The sequence below is a fragment of the Ahaetulla prasina genome, chromosome 9 (genome assembly GCF_028640845.1).
Source record: "Ahaetulla prasina isolate Xishuangbanna chromosome 9, ASM2864084v1, whole genome shotgun sequence".
Lineage (NCBI taxonomy): Eukaryota > Metazoa > Chordata > Lepidosauria > Squamata > Colubridae > Ahaetulla > Ahaetulla prasina.
Genome location: NC_080547.1, coordinates 11,527,301 through 11,537,533, shown reverse-complemented (window position 1 = coordinate 11,537,533; position 10,233 = coordinate 11,527,301). Strand labels below are relative to the sequence as shown.

General features: G+C 46.2%; 1 long non-coding RNA gene across 1 annotated transcript; it reads right to left on the bottom strand.

Annotated features, from left to right (window-relative positions):
• Positions 1-1,089: 1,089 nt before the first annotated feature.
• On the bottom strand, positions 1,090-7,456 carry LOC131204099 (uncharacterized). Its single transcript, XR_009156531.1, has 3 exons — positions 7,230-7,456; positions 4,121-5,027; positions 1,090-1,375 (listed from the first exon to the last, which is right to left on the bottom strand). It is a non-coding gene; the product is annotated as an uncharacterized LOC131204099 (long non-coding RNA).
• Positions 7,457-10,233: the final 2,777 nt, after the last annotated feature.

Here is a 10,233-nt window from a genome sequence, read left to right as displayed (position 1 = left end):
TCATGGAGATTTGGAAACCTGAACCGGAATTAGAAACCAGCAAAAATATCATCTGGTTCCCTCTCTTGTCTTAACTTCTTTGTTTTCTCATGCTCTGAGAGGTCACCTCTTCAGAGGTGGGCGGTTCATGAATTAACAGCCCGTTCACCAGCACTTAAAAAGTGAGTACACGACTTCCGTGCATGCATGGGGCCTTCTGCACATGCGCGTTGCTCTCGTGCGTGGCTTGCACGCATGCACACAGCTTAAAAAATGCAGCTAAATAGAACGGCATAGCGCTGGGATCCCAACAAACGGTTCACCCGAACTGGTCTGAACTGGCTGAATCCCCACCCCTGCACCTCTTCCATCTAAAACTCAAATCTTGACTGGCTACTCCGACTCTTAAAATCAACTTTCAGAGCAATCTCCGACACGCAGGAAAAATGCTAAATAATGGAGCCGACAGCAAGAGCATTCCGCACTGAAAGCAGGGCATCTCCGAGGAGTATTTTAACGTCTTACCTGGCAGTAGAAAGCAAGCAAGCCAGAGACATGATGAACTATTTGTAAGAAATTAAAAATAGATTGTTTCAAAATAACTCTGACACGATGACTGCTTTATGATGTATATATACACCGTCCGGACACGGGATTGTTTTCTGGAAGAGTCATGTTTAGAACTAAAATTTTACTCCTTTTCTCAACGGGCAGGAAATGTTTGCATTTCTTCGGAAAATAATTTACAATAAGCGTCATGCCATGTATGCCATGAAATAAAATATCTCTTCTAGAAAGTCCCTCTTTCTGTTGATCTGTTGCTAAGCATCATGCTATGTTGCTTTGACGGTCAGATTTCTCTTCAATTCCTCTGGCCTTTGTAGAACGTACAAATCATCATTTGTTCAGGAAATTCATATATACAAATATTTGATCATCGGCAATAAAATACAGGCTTCTTCCCCCTCCCCCGCCTCCTGATCTGTACTCCTTTTGCAGAAACATTAATTTTTATATTGGCTGAAAAACGTGGAAAAACTCTCTGCTTGGGATAGCGAAACTGGAAGACAAATATTTTAAACAAAGGATGCAAAGTGAATCATTATTTATTCCAAGGTTACAGAAAAAAAAAATATCTTGGTTTTCTCTCACCCTGTAGCGATATTTCTCAACTTTGGCAGCTTGTAGACGTGTGGATTTCAACTCCCAGAATTCCCCAGCGAAACACTGCTGTAATACAACATTTGTTTTCTTCTCGATAATGTCCATAATAAATCGCTGTTCCCTTCGACTTGTCATTTCCTATGCCCACCGCCCTTGTTCTTGTTTGTATTTTTCCGTTTTGCAAAGCCGGATGTTGTTTGCACAGGTGCCCTTGCTTCCAGTATCTTTACTCCTGGGAAGAGGAGCAGTTAAATTGATTCAAAAGAATTGCATCTTATTTAAAGCCCGTTGCTTGAGCCTTTAAAGTGGGAGCTGCCGTATTTGCTTTCTAAACTGGCTTCAGGAAACCATTTGAGCCAGAGATTAAAGAAGCTGCTGGACAGAGAGATAAAAGATTGTGGCCTTAGTAATCATGTAAGGAGGCTTTGTTGAGGTTTTCCAATGGGTGGCTAACCGATTTTATGGACTGATCGATTGGTTTATGTGTACAGAATTTCTAGGCTGCTCCACTGCTAATGCAGTTTTATCACTTAGATTGTATGCAGGGAGCTTCATCTGCTCAGTTTAGGGGAAAGGTAGGAAATTCCTTAAAATTGAGTTTTAATGCTTTTTTTTTTTAGAGTTTTCATGGTTTTTTACCATTTTTGTTGTTTTATAATATATATAATATATAACAACAGAGTTGGAAGGGACCTTGGAGGCCTTCTAGTCCAACCCCCTGCCCAGGCAGGAAACCCTACACCTTCTCAGTCAGATGGTTATCCAACATTTTCTTAAAAATTTCCAGTGTTAAGATGTTTTAAAATGTTTTTACAATTTTAACTGCAATATATGTTTCTGAATTGTGAACCCCCAGAGTTGATAGCTACAGAAATCAAACAAACAAACAAACTTTTAAAACAAGGTGTATAGTCCTTGCTTAGCGACTGCCTCATACAGCAACCATTTGCAGTTCTAATGGTGATGATCTTATGACCAATCGTCCTATTTGTGACCTTCCCAGGTCTGTAAAACAAAGGAGAGGTGGAATAAGATCCTAAGCACAGTCGAGGTTTCGTTTAGTGACTGCTTCGTTTAACATCTGATTAGCCGGTCCCATTTGTGGTTACTAAACGAGTACTACCTGTATATCCATGAAGCTATAAACTGACTCATGTGGATATAATAAGGTGAACTGGAACAGAAAGCAGCAAAAAGATCAGACGTCTGGTTCTCCCAATATAACACTTAGATTTGACTTGCAAATCAGGAGAGGCAATTGCCTGAGTTATCGAAAATGGCTTCAAGGCAGACGTGTAGCCGAGCGAGGCCTCAGAATAACTCTAGGGCAGACTTTGTGCAAATTGGATTAAGTACTATTTTCATTAAAAAGTCAGCCTCTGTGTTATGGTGGCAAATTAAACTGTGAGGAAGATCAGGTAGGAACAGAGTGAGCCGCGACAGACCAAGGCTTACAGAGATACATTAACAAGGGTGCAATTGCTGAGCTCCAGAATCTGCTAAGATGGAGGCCAACGGGATTTTTAAAACTTCATCAAGCTCAGTGCAGGTACTCCCGCAACCATTTTATTTCATTTTCAACTTCTCTGCCTTGTGAAGCACCTCTCTGTTTCCGCGTGTCATATGTCAAGATGCTGTAGAGCCGTGTTTCTCAATCTCGGAAGCTTTTAAGAGGCATGGACTTCAACTTCCAAAATTCTGAGAGTTGAAGTCCACTCAGAGTTGCTGAGTTTGGGAAACATCGGTTAGCTTCCAATGGATGGAAACCAATCAAGGCGAGAAGCAACCTAGAAATAAGGAGAAATTTCCTGACAGTGAGAACAATTAATCAACAGAACAGCTTGCCTGCAGAAGTTCTGGGTGCTCCATCACTGGAGATTTTCAAGAAGAGATTGGACAACCATTTGTCTGGGATGGTATAAGGTTTCCTGCTTGAGCAGAGGTGTCGTGTCCCACTCCTCCGCTGACGGCCAGGTCAGGGAAATCCGAATCAGGTGTGCCTCTGCAGCAGTCCTAGCAAAGTCCTAGCAAAGTTCTCAAGGCAGGCAGGAGACCAGAAAGTGATTTCACCAAGATAAGGTAGACTTTGCCTGACTCAGAGAATGCCAGAAAGCAGATCCTTTATATAGGCCATGGGGTGTGGCTCCATGACTCAGCACTTATCCCAGCCTGCCCCTCCCTTCCTTCTGTTGACGCCGCTTATCAATTCTCCTGAAGCGAGGGTCACTCCAGTCTGCAGCTGTTGGTAATTGACCTTCCTCAGGCTCACATGCTGTGGGGGAGGGGGAGGGATCTAGTTGCTCCGTTTGCCTGGGCATGGAGCCAGGGCTGGGGGCTGGAGGTGCTTCTTCTTCCTCAGCCTGTCTGGGCATGGAGCCAGGGCTGGGGCCAGGAGGCATGCTAGGACATTCCTCAGTGTTCGGAAGCAGATAAGAAGGCCCCGGCTGCGGGGAAAGCAGACGAGGCACAACAAGAGGGTTGAACTAAATTAGAACTCCAAGCAGTGGTGGGTTGCTCCCGGTTCTGTCCGGCTCTATAGAACTGGTAGTAAAACCAGTGGGAGGCTCCACTCACCTGCCACGACGTCATCATGGGTCACCTGTGCATGTGCAGAAAGTCCTGTGCATGTGCACGCGTGCGCTCCCGCTGCAAACCGGTAGTAAAGGTAAGTAGAACCCACCCCTGACTCCAAGGTCTCTTCCAACTCTGCTATTCTGTCAACCCATTTGTCTGGGATGGTTACAGTAAAACAGATGAGCAGTAAAGCACATGGTGACTGTACTCTTTCCTTGCTCTGTGGTGCTATATATAAACAGAATTTCTAACACCTTGTTACCATGCTAACCCAACCCACACTTTCTCCTCCACAATAGCCACATAGAGTTGCTTTCCTATTGTGCTCCAAAGGGGCCAGTCAAGGTTTTTTTTTAAAAAAAACAAAACAGTAGGGAAGAACAAAGAAAAGGATGTTGGTTACCTGGAGCACATCCTGGTCTGCTGCAGGAACATGAGACACTTACCAAGTGCTGCGTAGCAACATAAAAATCCTTCTTGCAAATGGAAAAGAAGAAACTAGCAGATTAAGGGAAAAAAACAGTCGGAGCTTGTTTCATACGGTTGTGCCTCTCCAGTCGATTTTCTGTCCACACTTCTGTGCACCTCATTTGATAAGGCCCCACGAAGGTCCCTTTGATAAGGGCCCACTTAAGACTGATTTGAAGATCAAGATCCTGTCGTGTCCCACTCGTCCTCTGACGGCCGGGTCAGGGAAGTCTGTATCAAACGTGCCTCTGCAGCTCCGCCAAAGTCCTATCAGAGTCCTCAAGGCAGGCAGGAATCCAAGGTGTGACTTCAGCAATCCAGATTAGACTTTGCCTGACTCAGAGAATGCCAGAAAGCAGATCTTTTATATAGGCCATGGGGTGTGGCTCCATGACTCAGCACTTATCCAGGCCTGCCCCTCCCTTCCTTTTGCTGACGTCGCCTCTCCATTCTCTGGAAGCAAGGATCTGTCCACTGCATCATTTCGTCCCCAGCTGCCGGTAATCCCAGCTCGTGGCTGGCTTCAGGCACACTTGCTATCGGAGGGAGGTTTGTTTGCTCAGTTTCTCCGAGCATGGTGCCAGGACTGGGGGCTGGAGGCATGCCAGGACATTCTCCTGTACTATCAGTGTCTGGCAGGAGATGAGAGGGGCCCAGCTGCGGAGAGGGGGGTGAGCGAGGCACAACAGATCCTGGACATATTCCTTGGCCTTTGGGCTAAGATCAAGGGTGGTTCCCTAAGATTTCATCTACTCAGGGTTCAATTCTTCGGTGGCGGTTCCAAAACTCATTTTTGGCGAGAAAATGGGCAGCCTCAGGGTTTCTCCAGGTCAAGATCCCACCTGGATAAATTACAAGTTGAACGTAGGAATTTTCCAATCTCTATATGGTCTATATCAGCGGTGGCGAACCTATGGTGGAACGCTGAGCCCTCTCTATAAGCACATGAGCTGTTGCCCCAGCTCAGGTCCGCTGTGCATGTGTGCATGCCTCCCACCGGCCAGCTGGTCTTCGGGGCTCTGCCATGCATGCGGGGTCGCAGGGCGCATGCCGGGGCCACGTGCATGTGCGGGCGGGCAGGGCAAATGTGCGGGCGGGCAGGGCAAATGTGCGGGCGGGCAGGGCAAATGTGAGGGGTGCATGCAGATGTGCAAGGCATATGAGCGGGGCATGGGGTGCATGGAGGGGCCAATGCACAGGGGCCAGGGCACATGTGCATGTATGGGGTGAGGGGCATGCAGGGGCACATGTTTGGGAGGGTGGGGCACATGCAGGGAGTGCATAGGCATGCATGGGTGGGCACATACGCGACGGCCACACACACACATTGCATTTTGGGGGTTCGCGCATGCATACTTTGGGTACTCAGTCCGGAAAAGTTTAGCCACCACTGTTCTACATCTTGTAGGCTATTTATGTTCTATAAAAACTAGGGTATTTTTTTTTTTTAATTTGCATTTATATCCCACCCTTCTCCGGAGACTCAGGGCGGCTTACACTATGTTAGCAATAGTCTTCATCCTATTTGTATATTTATGTACAAAGTCAACTTATTGCCCCCAACAATCTGGGTCCTCATTTTACCTACCTTATAAAGGATGGAAGGCTGAGTCAACCTTGGGCCTGGTGGGACTAGAACCTGCAGTAATTGCAGGCAGCTGTGTTAATAACAGACTGTCTTACCAGTCTGAGCCACAGAGGCCCCTATTATTATTATTATTATTATTATTATTATTATTATTATTATTATTATTATTATTATTATTATTATTGCAGATGGGAGACGTTTGGCTTTTGTTTTTCTCTGGTTTGCCACAATATGGGTGGTCAAACTGATGGAGACTTCTGGAGATCCACATGCATTAAATCTCCCTGGTATTTCTCCTTCATTCCCGCCTCTCTTTTTTCACTCCCTTCTGCCCACTCACGGACCAAGCATTCCTTCCAGAGGGAAAACTGTAGCTTGTCTTCCTTTGAATCGCCTGGTGTTTTTTTCTCCCGGCGGAAACCCGCTTAGGAAAGCTTCAAACTTTTGGTCTGAAATGATGAAGAAACCCTAACAGCTTCATCTTATTATTATTATAATGGTTTACGTCAAGTGCCTGATCTTCGGACTTTTCGCCGTGAGCTGAAAACGCACCTATTTATTCAAGCAGGACTGGCTTAAAAGTTTTATTAAATTTTTAACTGGGGCTATTTATGAATTTTAGGGTTTTAAATTGTTTTAAATTTCGGCCATTTCTGTAATATGCTCGGTTTTAGTTTTGTTTTAATGTGTATATTGTGGGTTTTTTACTATTTGGCTGTACACCGCCCTGAGTCCTTCGGGAGAAGGGCGGTATAAAAATCTAATAAAATAAATAAATAAATAAATTATTATTATTTTTACTAGGGGAGAACCCAATTGTGTAGCTGGCTTTGGGGAGTTTTACCCCGGGATAAAAGAAGATTTTATCTCGCAGCTGAAGAGCATTTAACGGTGAAAGGAGAAAAACGGTTGCGGCTCTTGAAATATTGATATATTTATCTTTCCTCAGGGTAGCGTCTTCGTGATTTTATATGCCCGACCTCGATCCCTGTACTGATACCTGGGGCCAGTCTAGAGTTACCAAAAACATACCAAAACACACACACACACACACACAAAAACACCCCTCCATCCGCCTCCACTGCTAATATTTCTTTTAACAGGAATATAAATCGTTGGGGTGAATTTATCTTTCCGCACATCACTTTCTTTCTGACTTTAGGTCCCTCCTTTGCTGGATTTCTGTTTAGTGGCATTCTCTGGCAGGAAGGTCAATTATTTTTCATCCAGTTTCTTCCAGCACCTCCCTCTCTCCCTCCCAACCCCACACCACCCCAACACACACACACACACACCCTGTGAGGTTGCTGGAAATGCTTTCGGCATTTATGGTAATGTTTGACATTGTCTTCTTTCCCCCCACCCCCACCCCCCCCCCCCCGCTCTCCTAGGCCACCCTCTCGTTCATTCACCGTTTTATTTGGAGGAAGCACGTAAGAGGCATCTAAGGACATACCTTGATTTGCTGATGGCGTTCTTGGCTCGGGGCCTCCGCTCCTGCCTTTAAAGCAAATCCCTACTTTGATTGTTCTCTGGGGAGACAAGGTCTCGGGGTGCCTCGATGGTTCTCCCTTATTGCACCCCTACAAACAGCTTCCTTGGGCTTCACTTCCAAACTAGGAGGATTCGACAGCATTCGGCTGGCTGTAATTTCTTTTCCTCTGTCCCCAGGCTAGGCATAAATCCTGATATGCCAAGAAGTTCTCTCCCTCCCTCCCCCTCTTTCTCTCCCTCTCTCTCCCTCCCTCCCCCTCCCCTCTCCCTCCTCTCCCTCTCTCCCCACCGCCCCTCCCTCCCCTCCTTCTCTCTCTCTCTCTCTCCCTCCTCCTCCCTCCCTCCCTCTCTCCCTCCCTCCTTCTCTCTCTCCTCGACCCCTCCCTCCCTTCTTCTCTCTCTCTCTCTCTCTTCCTGCCTTCCCTCCTCTCTCCTCTCCTCTCCCTCCCTCCTTCTCTCTCTCCCTCTCCCTCCTCCTTCTCTTTCTCCTCTCTCTCTCCTCCCTCCCCCTTTGTCCCTCCCCCTCCTCCTTCTCTCTCTCCCTCCCTCCTCCCCCCTCTCTCTCCCCTCCCCATTGCAGCAGGGTCTCTGAGTCAGATCAAAGCCTCTGACACTTTCCTCTTTCACTGGGTGATCTCACACATTGGCAGTGCTTTTTTTTTTCCTCTGGAAAAATGTGACCAACAAAACAAAGAAGGTAGAACGTAGAGTAATAGGGTTGGGAGAGACCTTGAAGGTCTTCTAATCCAACCAACCAACCAACCAAGAAAAGGGGCCTCAACTTCTTTTCCAAAGCACCAGAAGGCAAGGCAAGAAAAAAACGGATGGAAACTAATCAAGAAGAGACTAAGGAGAAACTTCCTAACAGTGAGGACAATTAACCAGTGGAACAGCTTGCCACCAGAAGTTGTGGGTGCTCCATCACTGGAGGCTTTTAAGAAGAGACTGGACAGCCATTTGTCTGAAATGAAATAGGCTCTCCAGTTTGAGCAGGGGGTTGGACTAGAAGGTGTGTAAGGTCCCTCCCAGCTCTATTCTGATTGATTCTGGTTGGTTGGTTGGCTGGTTGGTTGGTTGGCTGGTTGGCTGGTTGATTAATTGAATCCCCTGCTCAAGCAGGAGATCCTATACCATTCCAAACTTTCTTTGGCCTTGATGGGATGGATATATGTAATCATAGAAAGAATAACAGAACAGAATAATAGAGTTGGAATGAACCCCCGAGATCCTCCAGTCCACCCCCCAATCAAGTAGGAAGCCCTACTCAATTTCAAGCAAATGGCAGTCCAGTCTCTTCTTGAAAGCCTCCAGTGATGAATCTCCCACAATTTCCAAAGGCAACTTCTGTTCCATGGGTTGATTGTTCTCACTGTCAGAAAATTTCTCCTTATTTCTAGGTTGAATCTCTCCTTGATCCATTAAATCAACTATAGGTAAAGATAAAGGTTCCCCTCGTACATATGTTGTTCCTGACTCTAGGAGGCAGTGCTCATCTCCATTTCAAAGCCGAAGAGCGAGCCCTGTCCAAAGACATCTCCATGGTCATGTGGCCGGCATGACTCAATGCCAAAGGCTCATGGAAAGCTGTTACCTTCCCACCAAAGGTGGTCCCTATTTTTCTACTTGCATTTTTTACATGCTTTCGAACTGCTAGGTTGGCAGAAGCTGGGACAAGTAACGGGAGCTCACCTCGTTATGCGGCACTCGGGATTTGAACCGCCGAACTGCCAACCTTTCGATCGACAAGCTCAACATCCTAGCCCCTGAGCCACCGGGTCCCTTGTGATCAAGCAGAATCAAGTAGAATCAAATCAAGTATAGATGAGCCATATTTTAAATCTTCTTCTACCCAAGAGCATCGCCTCCTGACTCCGATGCCTCCAAGGTGATTCTCCATTATTTCTGATTTTTTTTTTCCTCCCCTCCCCCTAAAGTTAACCGGACTTCTCAGTTCAATCGCCTTATCGTCTTTTTTTGCAAAGGAACAGCTCTCACCTTCTTAACCTCATTTCTGCTCATTTTCATGCAGGCGGAGCCCCGGAGGAGAACGGCTCTGGCTGCTGATGCCATGACTCGCCAGAATTCCAAGCAGACAGCAGAAGCCGGGAAATTAAATGACCCAGCTGGCAACATTTGCAGCCTCCTCCAGCCCAGAGAAAGTGAGATGATACAGGACAACCCCTTCCCCACCAAATGCTCTCCTCGCTGGTCACAAAGTGCAATATTTATGGGCGCTAAGAGGCCACTCAGCAGTTCTGAAGTCTGCAAGGCAGCATCCTCAAAGCTACTGAATGGCAGATAGTCAATACCCCAGGACCATCGCAAAGCACTCAGCTGCCCAAAAGCAAAACAAGGCCAACCGTGTTGACAAACACGGCATCGTTTTTTCCACTGCCTCCAGCTGGAAGGCTAGCGCATGAGGTTCAAAGCAAGCTGCGAGGCACCCAATTCCCTCCACCGGAGCTTTCTTGCTTGTTTTCTGAGGCAATTTAATTAATTGTGGGACCCAAACTGCCCTGCCAATAACTGAACATCATGATTTAGTGTCTTTGCCTTCAATAAGGCCAAGTTGTAAAGATATAGAGAGGAATTTCTACAGAGGAATTATTGAGTCTGTCATTTGCACCTCTATAACTGTCTGGTTCGGTTCTGCAACCCAACAAGAAAGACACAGACTTCAGAGGATAATTAGAACTGCAGAAAAAATAATTGCTACCAACCTGCCTTCCATTGAGGACCTGTATACTGCACGAATCAAGAAGAGGGCCGTGAAATTATTTACAGATCCCTCGCATCCTGGACATAAACTGTTTCAACTCCTACCCTCAAAACGACGCTATAGAGCACTGCACAACAGAACAACTAGACACAAGAACAGTTTTTTCCCGAAGGCCATCACTCTGCTAAACAAATAATTCCCTCAACACTGTCAAACTATTTACTGAATCTGCACTACTATTAATCTT